The following is an 18027-nucleotide window of genomic DNA, read 5'->3' on the forward strand; positions in this document are numbered from 1 at the left end:
GAATTATTATTTTAATTGTTTAGTTATTGTTATTATAAATTATGCATCACTAAGCATTATGCTTAGCGCGTTGGTTTTCCATCGCGTAGGTACTGGAGACCAGTCTGAGCAGCCGTAGCAGTAGCAGCAGTAGTGCTCATACAGAGACCGATCAGATTTGCTAGTGTCTATTAGTCACCTCGACAGTTGTAATTTTATTGGTAGGACCCATGTATGTCTAGATTTTGTCTTTTTGTTCATTGTACATAAACATTTGATGTATTTCATTTTGGATTGTAATTAAACTTTGAGATTGTAAGTAAACTTGTAAATTATTATCTATGAATTTCTATATGAATGCAATAGATGATACCCTTTTGAGATCTCATAAATAGTTGTGAATGATATGACACAATAGAATATGATATGGAAATGTGTGAAATGAATATGAACATGTTAACAGGTGATTAGTGGAACCCACCAGATGCTAACAAAACAGAGGAGGCTCTGTCTAGTTCTACACATAAACAAGTTATATATATATAAAAAAATTTCTACACATGGATTACCTGTTTAAAATGATATTAAAATTTTACAATGGACATGATAAGACAAGATAGGGTGCTCCAGCACCGAATGTGGCACTTCTCGATCAGCTATACAGTAGACGGGTAAGGGGCATCACATTTAGTGGTATCAGAGCATAGGTTTAAGCAGTCCTAGACCTAAATAGTTAAAAATCGATAGAGTGCATTACATGCATGGGCCTTTAAATAGAGTCGAGGTGACACTATTGCAGAAATATTCTTTGTCTATTTTATAGGATCGATGGCATATGATCCTTCAGAGCGCAGGCATGCAGGACTGATAGAGGAGGAGGTAAAGAGTCATGCACCCGTACCTGCTCCTAGTTGGGAGTGAAGCAGTAGAGCTGAGTAATCCCGTGGTACTGCAGGGAGAGCACAATAGGCCTTCCTAGAACAGATGACTCAGCTGCTCCGTTAGGTCACCGGAGCTATACCTCAGCTACAGCCACCTCCACCTCAATAGCCACCGCTACAGCCATTACCACCTGTATAGCCACCATCGCCCCCACAGCCTCAACCTGTACACTGATCCCCATTAGAGAAACTGTGAAAGTATGGGGCAGTTGACTTCAAGGGTAAGAAGGAGGATGATCCAGCCACAGTAGAGTATTGGTTGGAGAGGACAGAGAGGGTATTGCAGTAGTTGCACGGCACCCCAGAGCAGCAGTTGGAGTGTGCTCTGTCACTACTATAGGAGGATGCATATAGATGGTGGGTGACAGTATCAAGAGTTTTACAGCCTACACAGATCACCTAGGAGTTCTTTCTAGCTTAATTCAGAAAGAAATACATCAGCCATGTGTACTTGGATGCCAGAAGGAGAGAATTCTTAGCACTGAGACAAAGGTAGCTTACAGTCTCTAAATATGAGCTGGAATTTGTGAGACTTAGCGGATATGCATTGGAGTTGATGCCCATAAAAACTGATAAATGCAGAAGGTTTGAGGATGGACTGAATGATAACATCAGGTTGATTGTCACACCTTACCCCTCTGTAAGGCATAACATGATCCCGTAGAATACTTAATGAACTACCGAACTTCACCTACCGATAACTCATTAAGTACCCTATAAGGGATTTTAAAACAATTTTCTTACATTTTGGAAGTGGTGAGTATTTTGGTAGGAATTAAAAAGCATTCATTCAAAGTTTAAATACTAGTAAAAATTTTTGTCCATTTTAATTTTGCTGCAAATTTTATAAAAATTTTGACAGAGTTCCGTTTGTATTTGGAGAAAACAGTTCTTCAAATACCTAAAAAAAAAAACACTTTCAATAATTTACTCAACTCCCAACCTTCAATTAATCTCAAATCAACTCAATTCAATTCACTTCAAAATAATTCCACAATCCAAATCAAAATTTATTATCTCAAAATATTTAATAACTTCATTCACAAGACATAAAGTATAAAATTCACAAGTACAAATATTAATTTTTCAGAAGGAAATCCAAAAATAATATTATTACAATTTATTTTACAACTGTTCAACTTTACATTGATACATAAAGTGTTATAATATTTACATCAAAATTAACTACAAGGGTATAAAATAATACCCATACAAAAGATCAGTGTGGTCCTCAATTCAATAGCAGCTCACTCAGCTGCTTTTTCCTTGCTCTTATCTGCGACAGCAAAATAAGCTATCGCTGAGTATAAAAATACTCAGTGGTGCACAATAAAAATTTAAAATACAATACATAAATCATTCATTGATGAAACACAATTTAAATATTTCTCAATCACATTTCACAAATTATCAAAGCTCATAATAACACATTTTAGTCAAATAATTTAACAAACACAGTGTTGCCAAAATCATACACAACTTAAGCCAGGACACAAAATTTTCGATCAATGCCGTGTTGTACACCACGACAAAGCAATCTACAACCCCATTAATCGAAATCAATGAGGGAGGTGGCTAGCTAGCTAATGAGTACTCATCCGATCTCAACCTCAACTGGCAAGCCAGAGAGGGAGGAAAATAAACAATCTCAACCCCATAAATGGAGGAGGAATAATGTGATACTATCAGGCTAAGTGTGAATACAAAATCAATTCAAAACAATTTATTTAAATAATTTATGAGAAATCTGATCAATTTCTAAAGTCATATTTGCGATTATAAAATGGCAACACAGTACATAATTAATCACAGAAGTCAAATTTTTTAGAATAAAATATTTAAACAAGAATTATCGTGCACAGACCTGACGTGAATCGCCTTTAGGCCTTGACTCAGTCTCTCAGAGCTTCAAAGCCTTTTTCAGCTGAAACACACAGTTTCACAGTGTTTCAGTACCATAACTTAGTATAAATCCAAAAATAAATTTAACTTCACTTTTACCTAGCTTTAATGTGCTAAATTCGACGTTCTCGAAGTTTTTGTGTTTCGGGTTACTATTCACTACACTATTCAAGTCAAATTATTGACTTTTTAAGGCTTAATAGGTATGAGAACTCCAACTTCACCCACATACCACATTTTGGTCATTAAATTTGTTGGTTTTGGTCATTTTCTCAAAGCTTAAGTCCATTAGGCAAAATTGTCAAATTTTCAGTTTTGGTGTCCCTAGTTGCACTGTTCCATTGGTCATTTTACTGTTAGAATTTGGCAAACCTTTCTTCATAGAAAATGTTCCCATTGTCTTAAGTTTATTTTCCTTTTTGAATCACTCCAATTGGAGTTTTTTAGCTCATGTTATGGCTATTTGAACCATGGCTGCCGGATTGGACACAACCCAGATTTTCTGAGCAATTTTGGTGCTAGCAGTTTTGGGTCACCAATTTTGGGTGGCCAAACGACTTGGTTAATGGCATAATTTGGGTTTGTGTTATTTATGAAAGTTTTAGGTCTATATCTCGTCTAACAATTGATAAAATTTCAGGTCATTTGGACCTGCCTAGTTCATGTTATGGCCAAATGAACAAACACTGTTCATTTAGTCAGTTTGTACAGGGCAGCTTGCAATTTTTCAACTTTGGTCAATTTGTTCACTAGGTTTTAGTCACTTTTTGGGCATGCTTCCTAAATGAAAATTGTGTCATTTAATGTCTAGTTTCATCCTCAATTGGTCCCATACCAATTGGACTTGTAAAATTTCATTTTTGATCCTTCAAAGTTGACTTGGTCATGCTGCCAGCAGCATGACCACACTCCCTCCGAATTTGACTTTAACTCCAACCATTCCAACACAACTCATTTGGTCACAAATGACCATTTTTCACTTCACAATAGATCAAACATATCATTTACCCATTTCTCCAAATTTTTTTCTCAAAACCCTAGGTCTCAAACCCTAACCACACTAATTCATTGCATTTAATCACATTTAAGCATTTCAATCTTACTACCACTTTCATACAAGCTTACTAACAAATTTAATTCATTCAAAGCACATCATATTCTCATACATCCATGGCTGGCTGAAATTCCCTTTGGTCCTTTACAAATGTTTTCTTTTTATTTTAATTAAATTTCTAGGTTACTCAAACCACAAACATAACCAATAAACTAAAATTTTCAATTTAGACTGCTTACCTCAACTTTGATATCCAATCTTCAATTTTTCTCCTCTTTTCTTCTTTCTTTCTTGTTAAATTTCTTTCTCAGGGGAAGGGAATAAGGTTTTATGGAGTAATTATGGAAGAAGTTGGGATTTGGTAAGAGTTTCAAAGCTTGAAGACGAGCTTTAATGGAGGAATTTTCATGGAGAAATAAGGGAGAGAGTGAGGCGGCAATGGGAGAAAGGAAGACAATAATTTTTTTTGTTTTTCTTTTCTTTTCTTTTATTTACTTATGGAAGACCCAAAAAAAATCTAATTAATTAAATATATTAATTATTACTTTTATGGCATCATGCATGATGTCATGCATGATGTCATCTCCCTACACTTTTTCATTTTCTTTTTTTTATTAGTTCTTTAATTTAATTCTCAATTCCAAAATTTTCTTTTCTTCGATTTTATTTGACAGTTAGGTTAGGAGTTAGCTCTTGGGGTCAATTGACCAAATTTCCCTTTGCCGGTTCATCCCGGTTTGCAAATAATTCAATATTTCTTCCGGCTCCCTGACCTAATTATTTGACTGACTTAACAGTTCTTTTTCATGATTTTCTCTTTTCCACAGTGTTCATAAGGGTCCTAAGGACCGCAGCGTCACATTTTACAGTTCGAAATTTGAGTTTAAAATGACTTCGCAGTCCTTCCCGAGAAGGTCACCCATCGCTTGACTCTCAGCTCGTTTAACTTCTTATATTCTGTTTTTCTTATTTATACTTAACTAATTGGCAATTACTAATTATTTGTATTTATGGCTTCTCTAGCTGTCTTAAGTGTGGTTCTAATCCCCTTAATTGTCCGGACCGACACCGGTCATCGGAACAGTGAAATATACCAGGCTATACAAATAGGGGTGTTACATTGATAGTCACATCTCATCACTTCATAGACTTCTCCCAGTTGATAGCATCAGCCCTTAATGTGGAGAGAGTTAGAAATAAAGAGCAGTTCAGAAAGGATAGGCAACGTAAGAGGGGTTTTGGATCTGGTCAGTCTAGTTCAGCAGTCATGGGTAGTAAGAGGCCCAAGGAGTCTCAAGGTCAGACTCAGGGTCGAGGTAAGAAGCAGAGATCCCGATTTGCCCCAAGGAGAGGAGGAGGACAGTCTGGTGCATCAGTGGGTAGTTCTCCAGGTTCAGCTGCATGAGGATCAGCCCCACCACCAGCTTGTACACATTGTGGCAGACCCCACAGAGGAGAGTGTAAATTATTGACTTGTGGGTGTTTTAGATGTGGGTCTACGGATCACTTTCCTGAAGGATTGTCCACAGAGGAATGCTAGTGTTCCCACTGTTCCGCCCCAGATAGAGAGGCCTACCTCGACAGCATGGAGGGGTAGAAGAACTGCGAGACCTGATACAGCTGGTACATCACAGAGGCCTACTGCAGAGACAATTTAGAGGCAGAAGACTAAAGTAGCACCCCGTGCTTATGCTATGAGAGCTCTAGATGGGCCAGAGCCAGCTGATGTCATAAGGGGTACCTTCTCACTTTATGATCTATTTATATGTGCATTAATTAATCCTGGCTCCACACATTCTTATGTGTGCATTGCCCTACCTGTTGGTAGAGGGGTACACGTAGAGGAGTTAGAGGAGGACATGCAAGTTACAAACCCTTTAGGCCATAGTGTCATGGTGAAAAAGGTCTACAAGGGTTATCCTCTGAGGATACAGGGTTATGAGTTTCCAGCTGAATTGATTGAGCAACCATTCCATGAGTTTGATGTGATATTGGGAACGGATTAGTTATCACGTCATCAGGCGATGGTAGATTATCGGCTAAAGAGGATGTCACTACAAACAGCAGAAGGGCATGAGATTTCAGTTGTGGGTGAAGGAATGGATTGTCTTTCTACTATCATATCAGCCACAGCAGCCAGAAGAATGATAAGAAGGGCTGTGAGGCTTTCTTAACACATGTGGTTAACACCAAGAAGACTAGCCCAAGCATACAGGAGATCCCTATAGTATGTGAATTTCCGAATGTGTTTCGGGAAGAGTTGCCAGGTTTGCCACCTGATAGAGAAGTGGAGTTTGTTATAGAGGTTATGCTGGGTACTGCACTAATTTCCATTGCTCCATATAGGATGGCACCTACTGAATTGAGAGAGTTGAAAGTTTAGTTACAGGAGCTATTAGACAAGGGTTTCATATGCCCTAGTGTGTCACCCTGGGGAGCACCGGTGCTATTTGTGAAGAAGAAGGATGGTACACTTTGGCTATGTATAGACTACCGACAGCTGAATAAGGTGACTGTGAAAACAAATATCCTTTACCTTGGGTAGATGACCTGTTTGATCAGTTGAGGGGAGCTGGAGTATTCTCCAAGATAGATCTTAGATTAGGCTATCACCAGTTGAGAGTGAAGGAGACAGATGTTCCTAAAACTGCTTTCAGAACTCGGTATGGACACTATGAGTTTCTAGTGATGCCATTTAGACTGACGAATGCACCAACAGCTTTCATGGACCTAATGAACCGTATCTTTCATCCTTACTTAGATCGATTCGTCATGGTCTTTATAGATGATATCTTGGTGTATTCTAAGAACCGGGAGGAGCATGTTGAACACCTGAGAGTAGTACTACAGACACATCGGGAAAAGCAGTTGTATGCCAAGTTGTCCAAGTGTAACTTCTAGTTGGATGAGATATCCTTCCTTGGACACAGTGTATCAGTAGATGGGATCAGGGTAAATCCCAAGAAGATTGAAGCAATAGTTGAATGGAAGCCTCCCAGAAATGTAACAGAGGTCAGAAGCTTTTCGGGGTTAGCTAGATACTACAGGAGATTTGTGAAGACATTCTCCCTTATTGCAGCCGCATTGACTAAGTTACTACATAAGAATGCAAAGTTTGACTGGAATGATAAATGTCAAATCAGTTTTGAGAAGCTAAAGGCTATGCTTACAGAAGCTCCAGTGTTGGCCCTGCAACACCCCTATGTTTGGTAGTACGTTCTACTGCTCCAGTGACCAGTGTCTGTCTAGACAGCTAGAATGCCTAGAACTATATTTAAATATTAGTGAGGAGACATAGAATAATGAAATACAAGAAAATAAAATACAAGAAAAACAAAGGAAAAATAATAGCAATGAAATGTAACTAAGTTAAATGAGCCGAGAACCATAGCGATGGGTGACCACACCGGGAAGTTGCAGCGTGGACTGTTGACTAGCCCTGGACCGCGGGCAGTCCTGAAAAATATTTTTAGGACTTAAATAAACATCTATTAAAGTATAAATTTCATTAGAAATATTAAAGAAAAATTAAATAATTAGTACAAAGAAAAACGAAAAATCGAGAAACAGACAAAAATCGGTGCTATTGAAAAATCGGGAATATAACCCGAAGTGGGGCATTTTAGTCATTTGACACCTAGGGTTGCCTTTTGACCTCAATTTCCATTAAAAATAAATGATATTACACTTAGAAATGTCATGAAAAAAATTAAATGGTGATACATTATGTAAATAGTGAAAGAATTGAGCTAAATGTGCAAATCAGGGAAACTTTAAATCATTAAACATTAAATTATTGGTTAGTGCTCCACTATCCTTAAAAAAAAAAAAGAGATATATCAAAGTGGAAATGGGCAGAAACATCTTCTTCTTCAACCTCACTCTCACTAGCCGAATTGAATCCACCATGGAAACACCATGGTCAAAGCTTCCTAACCTCCATGCAAGCATGAAGTGAGCCCCTTTTCCACTTGATTTCTTCACTAAAGTTTGTCTACACAACATGGGAAAGAGATAGGTAGTAAGAAGGAGAGGATTTGGTGAAGTTTTGTCAAGCTCAAGTCAAGGTTAGTGTTAATTTTCCTTCCCTTTCTTAATTAATCTTTGAGTTAATGTTGTAATGAGTTGATTTATGGAGAAATTTGAGGAATTGGATGGGTAATTGGTGGACTTCAATTTTGGCAGCCATGGTGATTAAAGGAGTTGGTTTGTTTTTACATGTATTTTTTGGGGAATGATGTTGATTAGAGTGTTTAAATGTATAAGAGTTTGATTACCATAGGCATAGTTTGAATTGTGTATGTGAAGTGAGGTTGTGAATTGAAAATGAGAGCTTGAAGTGTATGTGTAATTGGGCAGTTTTGATGTATGTAAGAGAGCTTTAATTTCATGTAGATTAATGTTGATTATGAGTTAATGGAATGTACATTAGTGGTTTTGATCAATGGATTAGGGTTTGAAGGTTTGTATAAGAGTTGGTTATTGATTTCATTGAATTGAGTGTAATGGATATTTACTTAAATAGAATAGCTTCTGGATGTTTAAGTGAATTGAGTATTGTTGGACATTTCATTTCATTAAACTGAGTTGTTGCTGGAAAAATTAACAAATTGAGTTGTGGTTGGACAATTGACCAAAATGAAATGTGAATGGTGTTCATTAGAAGTGCCAATTTTCAGTGCAAAGTATGGTTAGTAAAAATAGTATACATTTTAGGTTATAAATGAAAATGTGTGACTCCAATTGGTATGAGACCAATTGGAGGTGAAACTAGGCACAAAATGTGCCAACTTTCATGAAGGAAGCTTACCAAAATTCTGCCTAGAAGGTAACTTAAAAAATGACCAAATCCGGATTAGTGAATTGAAAGCCTGAAAATTGACCATTTGGGCAGCAGTTGGTATTTTGGCCATAACTCACTCAAAACATATCCAATTGACCTGAAATTTTTACCATGAATAGTTTAGACATATATCTACAATTATTATGAAGATACCAACACCCAGAAATGACCATAAGCAAGTCAAATAGCTTGCACAAGTTCGGGTACCAAAACTGGCCGAACCAAAAGTGACCTAAAAATGACCTAAAGTTACCATTTTGGTACATTCTGTCCGGCATTGGTAAATTGACCATAACTTGGTCTACAAAACTTAGAATGACCTGAAATTTTGCCCCGCGTGCAATAAGAAATAGACCTACAAGTTTTTAGTTTTGACCGAAACCCGAAAACCGAGGGAACTAGGTCATCCGGCTAGGTCAAATTAGTATACCGAAATCCGGCAAATTGCAATAAAATGCAATATACTTGAAAATGAATTTGGTAATATGTACCAACACTAAATGGCCATTAAATGTGACATATTGGTAACATTAGAATTGACTCACTTAGAGTGCATCAAAGGTCAATATTATAGGTTGACTAATGAAATGAATTTAAGAGAATAGTACCAAGAAAATTTAAATATTGAATTTTATTATTAGAAAAAAATTCATTGAGTACTGAAACACTTTAAATTGTGTGTTTCAGTTGAAAAGGATATTAAGAAGCATAAGGAACACTGAGTCAAGGCCAAGAGGCATATATTAGAGGTTTGTACATAATAGTTATTTCTTTTGAATTTTTCGATTGAAATAAATTATGATTATTTGTATGTTATTATTTTAAATTGTGTTTGTGCACAATAATTTTGATTTCTTAATTTCTACTTAAAAATTTATTTGAACATTATAGTTTTAAATTGTGTCTGTGCACAATACTTGTTATATTCACTGCTTTTACCAGAAAATTTATTTGGAGAAATGAGTTATGAATAATTTTTAATTATTTTGGCTTTGGGAATCTTAATTGGAAATTATTGTGTTGCCTACTTTGCAAATGGAAATTTTAAGATAAAATGTGATTTGTGGTTTGTATGAAATATTGTGATTTGGAATTGTTTTGATTCACACTTGGCATGACACTGTTACTATTTTCCTCCTCCATTTATGGGGTGAGTGTGACTATTTTCCTCCTCCATTTATGGGGTGAGTGTGATTATATTCCTCCCTCTTTGACTTATCAGTCTGAGGTGAGTGTGGATTATTTAGCTAGCTTCCTCCCTCATTGATTTCGATTATTGGGGTGAGTGTGTCTTGTCGTGGTGTACAACACGGTATGTGCTGAAAAATTGTTTCATGGCCTAAATTGTGTTATTCAGTTATTTGAGCAAATTGTGTTATTGATTGGCAAAACTGTATTATTCAGTTATTTGATCAAATGGTGTTATTGATTGGCAAAACTTTGTTATTCAATTATTTGATCAAATTTGTATTATATGAATTTTGTAAATTGTGAAATGGAATTGTGAATTATTTGACTTGTGACTTGTCAATAAAAGATTTATATATCGCATTTCAAATTGTTATTGTGCACCACTGAGTAAATTTTACTCAGCGGTAGCTTTTCATTGCTGTCGCAGGTAGACAGATTGACAAGGCAGCAGACTAGGCTGCTAATGCTATATTGAGAGTTCATCGGGTATATTGAGTATACCATATTTTTGCATTTTGTATTGTAATGTATTTTCACTGTATGTATATATTATTCTTGGTTTTGAGCAATTGTCAATTAAAATTGTAGATTAAAATTGTAAACTAAATTTGTAAATTATTTTGGCTTGTAAATATTGTGATATATTTCTTTTATCTCAGTTTTTGGAAACACTGGGAAACTAATTGTTGACCTGTGTTGATAATGTTTGAGAAATTTATTGTGTTGAACAAATTGTTGGAGTTTGGGATTGAGGAATTATATATTTGAAGTGCTTTTTACAGGTTTTTGAAGAACTATTTTATTCAAAATATAGATGGCACTCTGCCAAAATTTTTACAGAAATTATTAATACTTCAAATGTGTTATTTGGTTTCACTTCAGTTAAAAAAAATTTTAACACCTGTCAATAGTGCTCACCACTGTAAAAAGAAGTAAGAAAAGTTTTAAAATCCCTTGTAGTGTGTTTAATGGGTTATCAGTAGACGAAATTGGTAATTCATTAGGTATACTACGGGATCATGTTATGCCTTACGGAGGGGTAGGGTGTGACAGGCCCAGCCAGAGTCAGAGAAAGACTATGTGATCTACAGTGATGCCTCTCACTATGGGCTTGCGTGTGTTCTAATGCAGGAAGGGAAGGTAGTTACTTATGCTTCCAGACAACTAAGGCAACATGAAAAGAACTACCCAACTCATGATCTGGAATTGGTGGTAATAATATTTGCATTAAAGATATGGAGACATTACCTATATGGTGAGAAATGCTACATATATACAAATCACAAGAGTCTGAAGTACTTGCCAACCCAGAAGGAACTCAATCAGAGATAGAGGAGATGGATTGAATTCCTTAAACATTATGACTGTGTGATCGATTACCTTTTGGGGAAGGCAAATATAGTGGCTGATGCACTGAGCAGGAAGTCCATGATGGCTTTAAGAGCACTGAATGCTCGGTTGTCTTTAGCATAGGATGGGGTACTTTTGGATGAGTTACTTGTAAATCCAAGCTTGTTATAACAAATACAAGAAGCACAGCTAAGGGATGAAAAGTTGCTAACTGTTATGGGCAGAACTCAAGAGGGGAAGGAGACTGACTATGAGTTAAAAAGAGATGGGTGCCTGTATTATAAAGGCAAAATATGTGTACTAGGAGATGAGAAATTGAAGAAGAATATCTTGAAAAAGGCACAGAGTAGCTTCCATGCTATACACCCAAGAAGTACCAAGATGTACCAAGACCTAAAAACACATTATTGGTGGCCTGGAATGAAGAAAGAGATTGGTGATTTTGTGATTAGATGTTTGACATGCCAGCAAGTTAAGGTTGAGCATCAGGTTCCATCAGGGTTGTTGCAACCTATATCCATACCAGAGTGGAAATGGGACCGCATCACCATGGATTTTATCATTGGGCTACCATTGACACAGAGGAAGCATGATACTATATGGGTGATTGTGGATAGATTGACCAAGTCAGCTCACTTCCTACCAATTAGAGCCGACTACTCATTGGAGAGCTTAACAGAGATTTATATAGATGAGATAGTCTTGCTACATGGAGTACCAACATCGATCATATCTGACTGAGACCCGAGATTTACTTCGAGGTTTTGGAAGAGGTTACAGGAGTCTTTAGGCACTCAACTACACTTTAATATGGCTTTTCATCCACAGATGGATGGACAGTCAGAAAGGCTGATTCAGGTAACCTTTAGAACTTAATGAATTGCTGTAATTATTAAAGGAATGATTATAGTGACCTGATACTAATGACATGAATGATATAATATGATAGGTATTGGAGGATATGTTAAGAAGCTGCATCATTGATTTTGAAGGAAGTTGGGAGAAGTATCTTTTTTTGGTAGAGTTTGCCTATAATAACAGCTACCAAACCAGCATAAAAATGGCTCCATATGAAGTATTGTATGAGAGGAGATGCAGAACTCCTTTATGTTGGACAGAAATGGGGGAAGAGAAAGTAGTGGTCCCAGACTTGGTGAGACAGACTGAGGAAAAAGTGAAACTTATCAAAGACAATTTGAAAGCCACCTCAGATAGACAGAAGTCATATGCCGACCTGAGGAGAAAGGATATAGAGTATGAGTTTGGCGATAATGTGTTTCTCAAGGTATCATCTTGGAAGAAAGTGCTAAGATTTGGTAAGAAGGGTAAGTTAAGCCCTAGGTTTATTGGTCCATACGATATCATTGAACATGTGAGTCCAATAGCCTACAGGCTAGCTTTACCACCTGAGTTGGACAAGATTCACAATGTATTCCATGTGTCGATGCTTAGGAGATATAGATCAGATCCTTCACATATCATTTTAGCAGAGGAGATAATTGTACAACCTGATTTGACATATGAAAAAGAACCAGTTAGAATCTTGGCACGGGAAGTGAAAGAACTCAGAAACAAGAGGATCCCACTAGTGAAATTCTTATGGAGACACCATAACACAGAAGAAGCGACATGGGAGAGTGAGGAAACGATGAGGCAGCAGTTCCCTCAGCTCTTCACATCTAGTAAATTTCGAAGACGAAATTTCTATTTAGAGGGGAAGAATTGTAACGCCCTCATCGTAGGTAGTCCGTACATTCTACTGTTCCGATGACTAATGTCTGTTTGGACAGCCAGAATGTCTTGAACTATACTTAAACTATAGTGAGGAGACATGAATTGATGGAATAAATGTTAAGAAAATATAGGAAAACTTTAAGAGAATTTATTAATTGGTACAAAAATAATAATAATAATCGATAAGCACCACGAAGGGCATTTTGGACATTTCACCCCCAGAGGTGAATTTTGACCTAAATGTCAAATTAAAAATTGAGAGAATAAAATAATTAACATAAATTAAAACTTTATGAATTGAATTAGGAAAATGAGAAGAGAAAGAAGAAGAAAAGAAAAAAAAAGAAAAGAAAAAAAAAGGGGGCGGGGTGGTTATGACATTTTAAAAATTAAAGTACATTAAATATATATATATATATATATATATATAGACATAAGAGACAAAAGGCACCAACCACAAGTCCTCTTCTCCACTTCACTTCTTCTCTCTCTAAATGGCCGGCTCCATGGGTTCTCCATCTTCCACCATTTTTGTCAAGCTTTGAGCTTGAATTTCACTTCACTCACTCACGAAAAACCTTAGCCCTCTTCATTAAAAATTAAACCCACACCATAAGGAAGCTATTGGTAGCCATAAGAAGAAGGAAACTTGAAGTTTGGGAAGTTTACAAGTTGGGTCACAAGAGGTAAGTGCAAAATACCACTCCCTCTCTTCTTTAAATCTTGTAAGAATGATGAGATGAGTGAGTATCACATGAAAATGAAAACAAATGATAAGAAATTGATGAACCCTAATTTCGGCAGCCATGGAATTCTTTGGGGTTTGATACTTTTAAATGATGAAAATGGGTTCCATGAGGATGTTTGATAAGTTGATATGATTAGGAGTTTGAATGTGTTGTGTTTGTACAAATTGGATATTTGAAAGTAGGGTTTGTGTATATGGATTGGGAATTTTGTAAAATTTTGGAATTTGACTTGGTTGAGATGAGATTGTTGCTTATAAAAGTGCTATGTATGCAAATTGAAGTAAGGAAGTTGGAGGAGATTGAATATTTGGGATTGCCTTTTTCTGCAGGTTTGGGACTCATTGAGTCCAGCTTGAGTTTTAAGCCATAACTAAATTTGTGTTACTCCAATTGGTATGAGGCCAATTGGAGGTGAAACCAGACCCAAAACACTCAATTTTCCATGAAGAAACCATGCTCAAATTCTGTCTAAAACTTGACCTAAACACTGTCCCAATCCGGATGACCCTGCATAAAACCCAGAAAATGACCAAATGAACAGTACATATTCATTTGGTCATAACTCCCTCTATACTGATCCAAATGATCTGAATTTTATACCATTGGAAAGATTAGATATAGAGATAAAATTTTCATTAGGACCACAAAACCTAAAAATGCCTAAAACTAAACCAAAATGCTGGCCCAAGTTTGGTTACAAAATTGTCCAGAACTAGGTTGTCTAGAAACTGCTGGACATAAACTTACCCTACTAATTTTGGCAAAATGGCCATAACTTGGTCTAAAAGAACTCAAATGTAATGAAACTAGTGGCAAAATGTCCACAAGACACAGATATACAAAATTGGTATTTTGACCAAAACCCAGAAATCAAGAGAACTAGGTCAAATTGTTAGAACAATTCAATATATCAAAACCTAGAATCTGACCAAACTTCTTTTGACCCTAGAACAATCTTTTAGTCATATCTCCCACTAGAAAAATCCAATTGGGATGTGACATACCTTTCCATAAACCTAGGAAATAGGGCTCCAACTTTGTTTTAGAAACCTTCCTCAGATTATGAATGTAAGAACCTTAAAAGTTAACTCACAGTCACTGACCTGAACTGAAATCATGCTGGCATAGGGTATAGGAATCTAGGTCAATTAATTAGCTCTAATTGTCACACCTTACCTCTCTGTATGGCATAACATAATCCCATAGAATACCTAATGAATTACCGAACTTCACCTACCGATAACTTATTAAGTACCCTACAAGAGATTTTAAAACAATTTTCTCACTTTTTATAAGTGGTGAGCATTTTCTAATAGGTATTAAAACATTTAATTAAAGTTGAAAACTAGTTAAAATTTTTGGCCCATTTTATTTTTCCGCAAATTTTATAAAAATTTCGGCAGAATGTCGTCTGTATTTTGAGAAAACAGTTCTTCAAATACCTGTAAAAGCACTTCCAATTATTTATCAATTCCACAACAATCCTCCCAACCAAATTTTACATCATTTCTCAATTTCCAAAAATTCAAATCCACGATTTTCAATTCAAATATCATCCAAAATATTAATAATTACTTTCATTCAAATTAAAATAAAATACTTCCATTCATATGTAATTAAATGTAAAACAATCTATATACATCATACTAAAAATTTATATTAGGAAAATCTAAACTAAAATTTATTACAAACTTTATACAAACTGCTCAAGACCAGTTTTACATGTACATACCTTTACATACATTACACACATCAAAATAAATTTTTACAGTTAGGGTATAAGATATACCCGATAACTTCAAAGCAGGTAGCTCTTCAATCCTCAGCAGCTAAATCTGCTGCTCCTCCAGTCTCTAAATCTGCAACAGCAATAAAAGCAATTGCTGAGTACTAGGACTCAGTGGTGCACAACATACTAAAATAATCTTTATGCAGAATTAAAACATAATTATTCAAAAATTTAACTAAACATGAGATATAAAATTCAAAACATGATTTTAATCCAAACAATTTCATTTCAAAAGTCTCAAAACACATTTCATAAAAACACACAGTTATATCATGCCATTCGAAACAAATATCATCTCAATAGCCAAAGGCTAAGGAGAAATCACAACACAAGACTAGCTAGCTCAAATATATGGGAACCTATTCTTTTTCTTCTTCTACTGGCACACACCTCAACACTTCAGCTAGAGAAGGAATCAAAATTAGAAACTGATTTCCCCCACTAGTCATGCTAGTGAGGTGTTCAAATATATGGTCATGACACTGTGGTTTCAAAAATTATCTTAACAATTTACTAAACATTTATTGCCATTTCAAACATATACAAATAAACTTTCAACAATTCAAAGAAAAAGCATAATACACATTTCATGCACTTCGTAAATAAATTTTAAAGCATATTGATGTTGTGCACAAACCTTAAGTGAGTCGCCTCTTGGCCTTAACTCGATCCCTCAAGTTCTTTCCTGGTATTCTTTTCCACTGAAACACACAGTTTCACAATGTTTCAGTATCATAACTCATTATAAATCCAAAAATAAATTCAAATTCACTTATACCTAGCTCTAATATGCTAAACTTGGCATTCTTTAAATTTTGTATTTCGGGTTACTATTCACGACACTATTCAAGTCAATTTGTTGACTTTCTAAGGCTTAATAGGTATGGGAATTCCAACTTTACCACATACCACATTTTGGTCACCAATTTTGTTGGTTTTGGTTATTTTCTCAAAACTTAGGTCTTTTAAGCAAAATTGCAAATTTTCAGTTTTGGTGTATTATGTTGCACTATTACATTAGTCATTTGTCTGTTATAATTTGGCTAAGTTTTCTTCACAGAAATTGTTTCTTATTGTATTAAATTTATTCTCCTTTTTGAATCACTCCATTTGGAGTTTTGTAGCTCAAGTTATAGCCATTTGAATCATGGCTGCCGGATTGAACTTAACCCAAATTTCTGGGCAAACTCTGGTTCTGGTATTTTTAGGTCACCAAATTTGGGTGGCTAAATGACTTGGTTAAGTGCATAATTTGTGTTTGTGTTCTTCATGAAAGTTTTAGGTCTATATCTCAAATTTCCACTGGTAAACTTTCAGGTCATTTAGATCTGCCTAGCCCAAGTTATGGCCAAATGAACAAACACTGTTCATTCAGTCATTTTTGTACAAGGCAGAACACTCACAGCCTGATTTGGCCAATTTGTTCACTATGCTATGGTCAGTTTTTGGGCATGATTCCTAAATGAAAAATGTTTCATTTTGTATCTATTTTCATTCCCAATTGGTCTCATGCCAATTGGACTGTAAATTTTCAGTTTTGGTCCCTAAAAGGGACCTTAGTCTTGCTGCCTGTAGCATGACCCTAAGCAATCCGAATTTGCATTTGGTTCCAAAACTTCTAACATACTCCAATTGGTCACAAATGACCATTTCTCAGCTCAAACTAGGTCAAACACATCATTTAACAATTTCTCACATTTTTGTCTTCCAAAACCCTAGTTCATGCCATTGATTAATTCCTAATCAAATCATTACACTAATCACATATTCAACATTACCCAAGCTCCAAATCATATTATAACTTCATCAAACACTCCAATTCCCATCAACCCTAGGCTGGCTGAAATTCATAGGGTTCCTTAACATATCATTTTGTTTCATTTTAAACAATTTCTAAGTTTATTTAAGCATATTTACATGAAATTTAAAGAAATAAATTAGAGTTTATTACTAACCTTTGCGTAGCAATTTCTAACTCCCCTTTTCTCCAATTTGCTTTTTATTTCTTGCTTCTCTATACTTTTCAAGATGCAAGGATGAGGTTTAAGTTGATAATTTAGAGAAATTAGGGTTTAATTAGTGGGTTCAAAAGCTTGAGTGCAAGCTTCCATGGAGGTTTAGAAATGGAGAGGGAGAGAGAGATGGGAGACGGCTAACTTGAGAAGATGAGTGTTTTTCAATTTTTTTTTCTTTTTCTTTTATGAGTTTATCCCTTAGGAAGACCAAAATTATTTAAATTTTATTTTTTTTAATTAGTGTTTATGACATCATGCATGATGTCACCAATTTCTACTTTTCCTTTTTCTTCTTTTTTTTTTAATTTATTTTTCCCTAGTTCTTTAATTTAATTTTCGCTTCTGAAATTTTCATTTCTTCGATTTTATTTGACAGTTAGGTCAGGAGTCAGCTCTCGGGGTCAATTGACCAAACTGCCCCTTGCCGGTTCGACCTGGTTTGCAAATAATTCAATATTTCTTCCGGCTCCCTAACCTAAT

Source organism: Hevea brasiliensis, chromosome 9, assembly GCF_030052815.1.
Source record: "Hevea brasiliensis isolate MT/VB/25A 57/8 chromosome 9, ASM3005281v1, whole genome shotgun sequence".
Classification (NCBI taxonomy): Eukaryota; Viridiplantae; Streptophyta; class Magnoliopsida; order Malpighiales; family Euphorbiaceae; genus Hevea; species Hevea brasiliensis.